Source organism: Marmota flaviventris, chromosome 1, assembly GCF_047511675.1.
Source record: "Marmota flaviventris isolate mMarFla1 chromosome 1, mMarFla1.hap1, whole genome shotgun sequence".
NCBI classification, from domain to species: Eukaryota; Metazoa; Chordata; class Mammalia; order Rodentia; family Sciuridae; genus Marmota; species Marmota flaviventris.
This window is the reverse complement of record NC_092498.1, coordinates 165,386,304-165,396,919: the sequence shown is the minus strand read 5'-3', so window position 1 is coordinate 165,396,919 and position 10,616 is coordinate 165,386,304. Positions and strand designations below refer to the sequence as shown.

General features: G+C 44.8%; 1 long non-coding RNA gene across 1 annotated transcript; it reads left to right on the top strand.

Moving 5' to 3' along the window:
- Positions 1 to 3,648: 3,648 nt before the first annotated feature.
- LOC139705037 (uncharacterized) lies at positions 3,649 to 10,562 on the top strand. The gene is made up of 3 exons (XR_011706933.1): positions 3,649 to 3,717; positions 3,879 to 3,950; positions 10,505 to 10,562. It is a non-coding gene; the product is annotated as an uncharacterized lncRNA (long non-coding RNA).
- Positions 10,563 to 10,616: the final 54 nt, after the last annotated feature.

Sequence of the window (10,616 nt, the reverse complement as noted above, 5' to 3'; positions counted from 1 at the left end):
TCTAGTAGGAAAAGAGAAGCCATTCTAGGTATTTCAAATAGAAGGAGTTGAATGTAGGGAACTGTTATTCAAGCCACAGAAAAGTGGAATACCTATATGAGGAATGGAAAGGCAGCTAGAAAGTAGCACCAGAGGAAGCCACTGCCATCCCCAGGCTAAAGGGACAAAGAGAGGAAGGAGTAGTTTACATGAGCCACCCCTAGAGTTCACAGCCCGGTGGATATTCCCCACTGTGTTTCTCAACCATGTGTTTGCAGCAGGAACTTCCCCACTGAGCACACACTTCTCTCCCAGCAGCTCTGGAGGTGCAGCTAGAAGAATCCTGCTGCTTCCCTTGCTGGACTTGTCCCTGAGCTGGAAGGACTGGGGCCTACTTGTTGCTCCTCTACCCCTGCAGAGCTGTAGATACCAAGGCTCTTCAGGGACCATAGGATCCAATCTCGTGCTGTACACAGAAGGGGAATGTATCCATCCTGTGTCTGTAGGCCTCAAGTCATTCCCCATGATTCAAGAGAGCCAGGAGCCTGCTAAGCCCCAATGTCGGGGCCTCAGGAAGACAGCTGAGAACGAAGGCCCCCTAAACAAGGCCCCAGAAATTTGACGTCTTTATCCCACTGTCTGGACTCCAAACAGCAACTGCCCCTCAGGATCTTGAGGTCTTTACAGAGCATCTAGTGTGTGCTAGGCACCATTAGGTTATCTTGGTCTTACTTGACCCCAGAACCTGTTAGATGTTATTACATAACTTCATTTAACAGCTAGAGAAACTGAGGCTTGGAAAGATCAAGACACTTGCTCAGGGTACCTACACTAAGAGGGAGCTGTACTTTTGATTTGTTTTTAACAATTTTTTTTAAAGAGAGAGAGAGAGAGAGAGAATTTTATTTATTTTTTAGTTTTTTCGGCGGACACAACATCTTTGTTTGTATGTGGTGCTGAGGATCGAACCCGGGCCGCACACATGTGAGGCGAGCGCGCTACCACTTGAGCCACATCCCCAGCCCTTGATTTTTTTTTTCTCTCCCAGTCCTGAAGTACAGACATGGAGAGCTCTTGGTATTTGGCATTCAGCATCTGGAGTCAAGTATTTGAGAGCAACTTTGAAGATTAGGGATTTTCTGTCATTTGTCGCATTGTTGAGGCAAGAATTTTGGCCCTTGGTTGGTCAAGACTGGTTTTGGAGGAAGTCACTGATTTTGAGGATTAAATGAGGCAAGGCAGGCTAAACTCTTAGCTAGCTCCCCTTGGGAAGGCAGGGGGACTGTCAGGTTCTGGATCAGGTTACCTGAGCCCTACTATAGTCATGTGACCTTGAGCCAATTCCTTTACCTCCTTAGCTGTAAGATGAGATCCACAAGCCTGACCTTGAAGGGTTCTTGTGCAGACTGGGATCATGCATGTGTAGGTCCTCATGCTCCTGGCCCATAGTAAGGACTGTAGGACAAGGATGCTGACTGGGGCCCTTGTAAATGGAGACATGATTTCAGGCTTGCTGGCAGGTCTGAGTTAGAGTGAGACATGACAGTCAGACACACAGGTGGGGCTGCGGTGTATGCTCAAGGACTTTGGTCTTTGGGGCATAAAGGCCTTCATGCAGATGGCCGCTCTGTTCCTTCCTGGTGGTACAACCATTGTACAAAACACTTTAGCAGGACCTCACTTTCCTTATCTGTAAAATGGTTGTGACCCTAATGCCTATTTCCTAAGGTATGTTGAGATTAAATGTAGTAATGCTCGTGAAGCACCTGGAATGGGTTTAACTGACGTCAGCAATTACTATTATTTAACATCAGTGGTCACCGTGATTTTTGTGAAGGATAGATTAGTGCATGAGTGGAGGGTGACAGACAGCTCCTCCCACACTTAACAGGGATTCCTGGGCCAGCAGCCTCAGGCTCACTTGCTTCTCAGCTCTGGTCCTCACCAGGATTCCTCTAGTACTCACAGGAGGGAGGTTTTTCTCCATCATTTCCCATCAGAGCTGGACCAGGGATGTGGCCAAGGCCTTTTGACCTGTGGCACTGCTACCTGCTCCACCCACTCCAAGGTCAGTTAGGAAATGGGTCTAAATACCCGGTTGGGAGGCTTTGGCTCCTGCCTGGCCTTAGCTCCAATGTCACTCTACAGAGGTTTCCCTGACTGGCCTTCTTCTGCCCAGCTGATACGACTCAGGATGGCATCACTCCATCTTCTTGACTTTGAGACACTTATCTGGGACCTGGAATTATCTTATCAGCTTGGTTATTAGTTTACTGTCTACCTCCCCCACCCAGAAGGAAAGCTCCTTAAAACAGAGTTCCTGTCTTGTCTGTAGGCCTATTTTGATGTCCAGCACATGAGGCATTCATAAATACTTGCTGAATGAATGAATGAGGAGCAGGGAGGCAAAGATGTATGTCACCAGGAAGCCCAAGACCACTGGAAAAGAACGCAGGAATCCTAAGCTAGGATTCCAAGCTAGCTCTTCCTCAACAGCCATGTGACCCTTACCCTCAGTCTCCCCATTGACATCATGAGGTCTTTGGGGAGATGGATTTTAAGACCCCTTTGGGTTCCAATATTCTATGCCTCTGAGAAGTCCCTGCCAAGTTGCAACTTTTGGACGTCTGCTTGGCCACTGCATAGCAGGGAGTCTCCATGACAAATACAAGCTGGTCTATTTTGAAATATTTTCTCAGATTGATTGTGTTGAGTCTAAGTGACTAAGCCCAGAGAATTCTCTCTTCCCTTGGGGCCTCCTCCCCTTGTATCTGACTTGGGGCATACACACTCACACTGTATAACAATACATGTTCAGACACACACACAAGTTCAGGCACACTCTCATAGTCTGCACACGTGCACTGTTACACTTGCACGTACTGACTTGCATGTACTCACTGACATAAGTTTGTATATATGTCACACAACATAGGTGAGCACACAGGCATACATACTCACACACATTCTCACACACACACACAAAACTCACACATACACCCTCACACATGAATACACACCATGATCATGAACATGGACATAAAATCACACACATTTTCACTCTTCCAGGCTCACAGGCCAATTTGTGTACCATTGTATACACAGTCACTGCCACCCACTCACACTCACATGAATCTTATGAAGGCACACACTCAAATATGCACATGCTCACATACTTTCACTTCACATGCAAATGCACTGACAGTCTTTCACACAAGTGTTCACACACTCAGTCTGCATGTACACACTCATATAGGCACATACTCTCATGCACGTTCACACATACTAACACACACATATATGTCTACATTTATTGTTCATTTACTGTTCATGCAATCATGCATAAACTCATTCAGTCACACACACACACACACTCACACACACACACACACACACCCCGCCTCTTCTGTTGCATAAGCCCAACCCCCATCCATCAGCAGCCTGCCCCTCCGCAGCTGCCTGTCTGATGCAGCTCCCTTTTCCCTCTTGGTTCTATTTATTTTTCTTAGCCATGATGAGCATATTTGGAGTAGGATCTATTTTCACCCTATCTGGAAACATATTTCCCCTTGGCCATGAGCTCAGCAGGTCAGTGAGAAGGCTCCTAGCTGCCATCAAGTAGGCTGGGAGGGCTGAGGCCAAGCCAGGATGGAAACCAGAAAGCCACGGAGGCAGGAGGACTTCCCAAGACGGCCTGGCAGCCTCCACCTGGGGCGCTAACTTTGGCATCCTTTCTGGGTAATGCTGTACTCTGGGCAGCTGCTCCTCACAGAGGCAGTGATGGCTATAAGAGTTGGCCCTTGGCCTTCTTTTTTTTTCGTATGGGGGATCAAACTCAGGGGTGTTTTACCACCAAGCTACAGATCAAGTCCTTTATTTTTTATTTTATTTTGAGACAGGGTCTCAAATTGCTGAGGCTGCCTCAAATTTGAGAACATCCTCCTCAGCCTCCTGAGTCACTGGGATTACAGGTGTGTATCACAGCGCCCAGCTTGGCCTTCCTCTTTGCTTATTTCATCAGACCTGAAGATTCTCCTGCCTTCTTTCCATCTTTGTTTTCTGTAGGGCTGTAGTAGGGACTTTATAGATAATCTCATCCTTTTTAGCTTTTAGGTAACAAAAAATTTCTGTTTTAATAAACATTTTCTTGTCCTATGTACATGAAACCCTCTGCAAGCATCATCTCATTTTGGTTCAATAACCACCTGGACAGGTTGTGCCATTATTCTTTACAGATATGAAAACTGAGGCCCAGAGAGGCCAAGGACATTCATAAGGTACTCAGCAGTTGGTGCAGTGCAGGGTCCTTCTGTCTTCCTATTGCCCAGGCCCCAGAAGCCCCACTGTCTCTTGCATTCACCCTACAGACCTGCCTGGAGATGACCGGGGGGGGGGGGGGGGTGGCTGGCTCTGACAGGGTGTTGGTGGGTTTAAACTGAGACTTCAGGGCACATATTTAGAGGGTGCCTGCCCTGTTGGTGGTCTACAGTGATGTAGGTAGGCCTCAGGGAGAGTGGATTGCACAGATAGAGCCTCTGAAAACTGAGGCCCTTGCCTGGTCTGTACCTTCACCCTTTTTTGAGCCATGTTCCTTGCCATGTGACAGCCCTGGGAGGCAAGGCAGGGCAGGCCTTCATGCTCCAAGCAGAGTCCCTGGCTTTGTGTACCTCTTCCCATTCCCCAATGGCATGCAATAGGGGCTCATTAAATGTTAGCTAAAATCAAAAGAATTTTAAATAGGCTAAAGATTTAAATAGACATGTCTCAAAAAATATATACAAATAGCCAATGAGCATATGAAAAGATGCACAAGATCACTAATCATCAGGGAAATGCACATCAAAATCTTGCTTCATACCCACTAGGATGTCTACGATCAAAAAGATGGAAGATTTGAAGAATGTGAAGAAATTGGACCCCTTACACATTGTGAGTGGGAATTTAAAATGGTTTAGCCACTGTGGAAAACAGACTGGCATTTCCTCAAATAGTTTCACATCAGCTGGGTGTGGGAGCACATGCCTGTAACCCAAGCTACTCGGGACACTGAGGCAGGAGGATTATAAGTTCAAGGCCAGTCTCAGCAATATAGCAAGACCTTGTCTCAAAACAAAAAATAAAAAGGGCTAGGGATGTGGCTCAGTAGGAAAGCATCCTGGGTTCAGTCCCCAGTACCACAAACACACACACACACACACACACACACACACACACACGGTTTCATATAGTTATCACAAAACCAAGCAATTCCACTCCTAAAGAAATGAAAACGGGCTGGGGTTGTGGCTCAGTAGTACAGCATTCACCTAGCATGCACAAGGCACTGAGTTCAATCCTCAGCACCACATAAATGTAAAGATATTGTGTCCACCTAAAGCTAAAAAATAAAGATTTAAAAAAAAAGAATTGAAAACACACGTCCACACTAAAACCTGTACATAAATATTCATAGCTGTATTATTCATAAAAAGTCACAAAGTGGAAATAACTCAAATGTCCCACCAATTGATGAACAAATAAACAAAATGCAGCATGCCCATATAATAGACTATTATTCAGCCATATAAGGAATGAAGTACATATCTCAACACAGACCCACAAAATAACATGCTAAGTGAAAGAATCCAGATGGAAAAGTCCTCATTCTGTTGATAGGAAATGTCTAGAACAGGCAAACCAAAAGCCTTACAAAGTAGATTAATGATGCCAGAAGCTGGGGAGAAGGGCAATCAGGGAATGATTGATAATGAGTATAGGGTTTCTTTAGCAGGTGTTGAAAATGTTCTAGAATTAGATAGTAGTGATGGCTGCTCAACTTTTAAAAGGGTACATTTATAGTACAGAATTATATCTTAACATAATATTTAAATGACTCTGATGAAGAAGAAGGAAGACCAGTTAAAAGACTCTCTACAAGGTTGAAAGGTGAAGATCCAAAAACATTGGGATTACACATTTTATTTGCTTTTTGGTACCAGAATTGAACCCAGGATGCTCAACCACTGAGTCATATCCCCAGACCTTTTTTTTTTTTTTTTTTTTTGAAGCAGGGTCTTGCTAAGTTGCTGAGAGTGGTTTGAACCTGCATTCCTCCTGCTTTAGCCTCCTGAGTTGCTGGGATTACAGGTGTGCCCCACCACACCCAGCTTGTTTATTTGTTTGAGAATGTCTCACTATATTACCCAGACTGGACTTGAACTCATAATTCACCTGCCTCAGCCTTCCAAGTAACTGAGATTGATGGGAATGAGCCACCATGCCCAGCCCTAAAATATTAAAAAGCTTTTCCAAGGTCACAGGGAGAAGTGATGTCAACACTGTTGGTATAAGTACAATGACAATGAACTCATAGCTTCTATTTGTTGAACATGTTTGTTCTACGTGTCTAGCAGTGTGGAAGCTTCTAGATGCAGGATCTCATTTAATTCTCACCATATCCCACGTGGCAGGTCTTTTTGTCTCCATTTTACACAGGAGGAAATGGGTTCAGAGAGGTGAAGTGACTTTCCCAAGAAATATTTAAGTTTAAATCAATCCATCTCTAAATGGTAGCAAATGTGGTCCTATGTTTTTGTTTGTTAATATGGCAACCTGCACCCTCCATGTAAGGATAGAAAAGCAAGTTGGTGGTGCTGCTGTAAATGTTAGGTTGCCAGGGCCCAGGGAGGGGTGCTCTGGTCCCCAATTCCACACTGGTCCACAGAATAGGGCCCCAGTCCTCTTTCAGGGTATATGCTTATGAGAAGATTTCAAGAAACTGACCCAGGAAAGTCTGATGCCACTCTCCACACCAGATTGGTTTTTGTTGTTGTTGTTATTGTTTGTTTTTATAATGCAATCCCCCTTTTTAAAATATTTTTTGGTTGTCAATGGACCTTTATTTTATTTATTTATTTTTATGTGGTTCTGAGAACCGAACTCAGTGTCTCATATGTGCTAAGCAATTGCTTAACAACCGAACTACAACTCCAGCCCTAGACTGTTGTTTTAAGGGGCAAGAAACACAACACTCAGGCTGGGGACCTCAGCTGGCTCTGGCTCAAATTCTTTGTCTTTTCAAATAAACAATGGCTGCCTCGTTTCACCTCTGTGTGACCTTTCCATGTGAGTTGCCCTGGGCCCCTAGAGATAGGCCTCAGGGACAGTTCCTCTCCACCTAGCATGTGAGAAGGCCTGGGTGTCTGTGCTGGAGCCAGGCCAGCCTTTAATGTACCAGGGACATTTCCTCAACAGAAGCTTTTAGAACTGCTGAGAAGCAGCTTATAGGAAATAGTAAAACGGGGTCTCGGAAGTCCCACAGCAGGGGTGGGGTCAATCCCTGCTCTGCTAGTTTCACTCCAGCAAGTCACTTGACCTCACTGAGCCTCAGTTTCTTTGTTACATGGAGATAATCACTCATAAGATTATTATAAATTGTTCAACCAGAGAAATGAAAAATTGTGCTCCGTTTATGTACAATGAATTGAAGAACATTCTGCTGTCATCTATAACTGATTAGATCAAATAAAAATATTTAAAAATTAGTAAAATAAATAGTAACGATCAGATCATAAATAAATAAAATTGAAATTTAAAAACAATGCAAAACATCAATGAAAAAAATTGTTATATGTTGTTATAAACCCATCCCTTAAGTTTGATGGGAAGATTCATTGAGGTGATGCACAGAATCTAGGGACCTGACTCAGAGTGAAGACTATAATATTGACCATTATTACAGCTACAGGGGCCATGAACTCATAATCAGAAAATCTGAAGCTCACCCCAGAGTGCTGCACTTTTTTTGTGTGTGTGATACTAGGGAAAGACTAAACCCAGAGGCTCTTTACTATCAAGCTACATCCCCAGCCCTTTTAATTTTTTTTGTTTGTTTGTTTTGAGACAAGACCTTGCTAAATTGCCCAGGCTGGCCTCAACCTTGCAATCCTCCTGCCTCAGCCTCCAGAGTCTCTGAAACAACAGTAATGCACCACAACATCTGGCTCAGCACACATTTTGTATACTTGCAGGCATGTACACTTCCATACCTCCACATGCTGCATGCCCATGACCTTGCATTCATGCTTTCACATCCATCCATACATATAAATTCATGAGCATGTCTATCCATATTCATGTACATATGTACCTACTCAGATTTGATCTGAAGGCAGACTCTGGCAAATAGGCCTGCAAACACATGCAAATACACACTTGCCTTCCCCTCAAACACATGAATGCATGCACCTGGATTTGTATTTATTCACATGTATTCATCCAGCCCCGTGGACTTGCTGATCTCAGGATCATCAGCTCAGTACTGGCTACAGACTGGTGGGTGGAAGAACCTCTGAGCCCCAGGGCAGCCACAGCCAACTCCTGGGTCCTCCCACAGGCTCGGCCAGTTCCCTTCTCCAAGCTTCACTGCACCTGTTCTCTCTGCCCAGCATGTCCCTCTGTTTGGCCAAACCCTCTGGCCCTTCAAGGTTCACCTGAAAACATCCCCTGCAGGAAAGTTTCCCTAATGCCCTGGCCAGAAAGATCTGTTCCCTAACTCCCAAGCCCCCCTTGCCTGTTTTTACCACCTCAGCCTGCCTGGTGTCATTCCATGTTCTCCCCAAGAAGGACCCTGAGCTCTGAGAGGACAGTGATTGTAACTTACTCGCTCTTGTGTTCCCTTCCAATGCCAAGCACAGAGTGCTGGCTCTGGAATAGGAGGCTGAACTGAATGAACCATGCTGATATGCTGGCGTTGAAAGTTACTCTCGTCCCTTTGCACAGATCAATGCCCAGGGGTCTGAGAAAAACCAGGACCCCGTGGCTGCTCTCTCAGGGACTTACTCTATCTCATGGGCAGATCTGGGGCCCAGGGGCTGCCCTGTACACCCTTTCTGGCATAGAACTCTCTCAAAACCTTTATTTGGGAACCACCTCCAGGTCTTGTTTCCCTGACCACAGGTTCTCAGAGTAAGACCCATTAAAGGCTGGACAAGCCTGGGGGTAGATCTCATAACTCGCTTTACCTGCTTTGAGCAGACAGACACTTCCAGCCCACGGAAAAATGCAGTTTTTCCAAGGTGCCTAGAGATTTGCCCTTAGGGAGTGCTTTCCAGTGCCTGATTTGCTGTAACAGAACCACCCAGGGTGCTGGCCAATGTGGATTCCTAGGCCCATCCCAGCTTTCCTGAATCAGAACTAAGGTGGAGCCCAGGAATTAACAGTAACAATACATCTTCAGGGTTAGTCCTAGTTAGAACTGAAAGCCACACTACTGAGTCCAAATTTTGGCATTGTCATTCACTAGCCTTTAAGCAAGTCCCTTAACCTTGCTGAGCCTCAGTTTTCTGGTCTGTAAAACGGGGATGACAACGGTATCTATCTTGTTGGTTGCTATTGGAGTTAAATGAGATCGCGAAAGTGAGATGTCCAGCACAGTGCCCAGGTAGGCTCAATAAGTGTGGAGTATTAGAATCACAGCCTCATGCCCTGGGACTTTTGAGTGAGAGCTAGAGCCTTGAAGTTCTAAGTTGGGAAGGGGCCCCATTGGAGGTCATCTGGATAACAGGAAGACTTGATGCAGCAGGGCACTTGCCCAGAGTGCCACGCCACCTAGTGGCTGGTGTGTGGGACCATGCCGAGCTTTCCTGCCACCTTGCAGCTGAGGTCAACCACCCAGCTTGCTGTAGCTTCCTTCCACTCTGCCTCCTGCCCAGTGGCAGCCTCTTCCTTGCCCCACTGTCCTGGGAGCCTAACTAGCTTGGCATCCACCCTGGCACTCCCCTCCAGGTTTATAATAAAATAGATGACTCAGATCAGCTTTCCTAGCAGGGAGACCATGTGGCACAGAGGCAAGAGACAGGGAGAAGCTTGGAGAAAATAGCTCTTTCAATGACTACCAATTACAGTCTGATATTCTCAAGGGGTCACTTGCTCCTCAAACTAGGGAAAGGACCTTTATTACTTCCTTTCCTGATCCTTCATCACTCATTCATTTCAGTGAATGAATTCCAATACACTCATGAATTCATTGACTTATTCAATATTGAAATGTTTTCCAAATACCATGTGCTCAGGTTCAGGGATGATCACCAGGGATTGATGTGAATATTTTCTATAAAAGGTCAGCTAGTAAATATTTTCAGTTTTTTGAGTCAATCTCTTCAGCTTTTCTAGCAAGAAAATAGTTGTCGGTAATATGCAAACAAGAGGTAGGTGTGGCTGTGTTCCAGTAAACATTTTTTTTTGTAGACATTGAACTTTGAATTTTATATAATTTTCAATGGTCATAAAGTATTCTTTTTTTTAAAGGAAGGGATAGTGTCTTTTATTTTTTCCACATTTTTATTGGTGCATTACAATTGTATTGATGGGAATTGTTACATATTTGTACATGTACACAATATGATAATATAACTTGGCCAGTATCACTCCTCAGTACTTTCCCCTCCCTCCCAATCTCCCATTTCTTGCCCATTTTGCTCTACTGATCTACCTTTGATTTTTTAGGAGATCCTCCCTCACCTTTCTTTTCCTTTTACCTCTCTAGATTCTTCATATAAAGAAAACACACAACCCTTCACCTTCTGAGTTTGACTTATTTTGCCTACCGTCATGGTATCTAGTTCCATCCATTTCCCTGCAAATGCCATGATTTCATT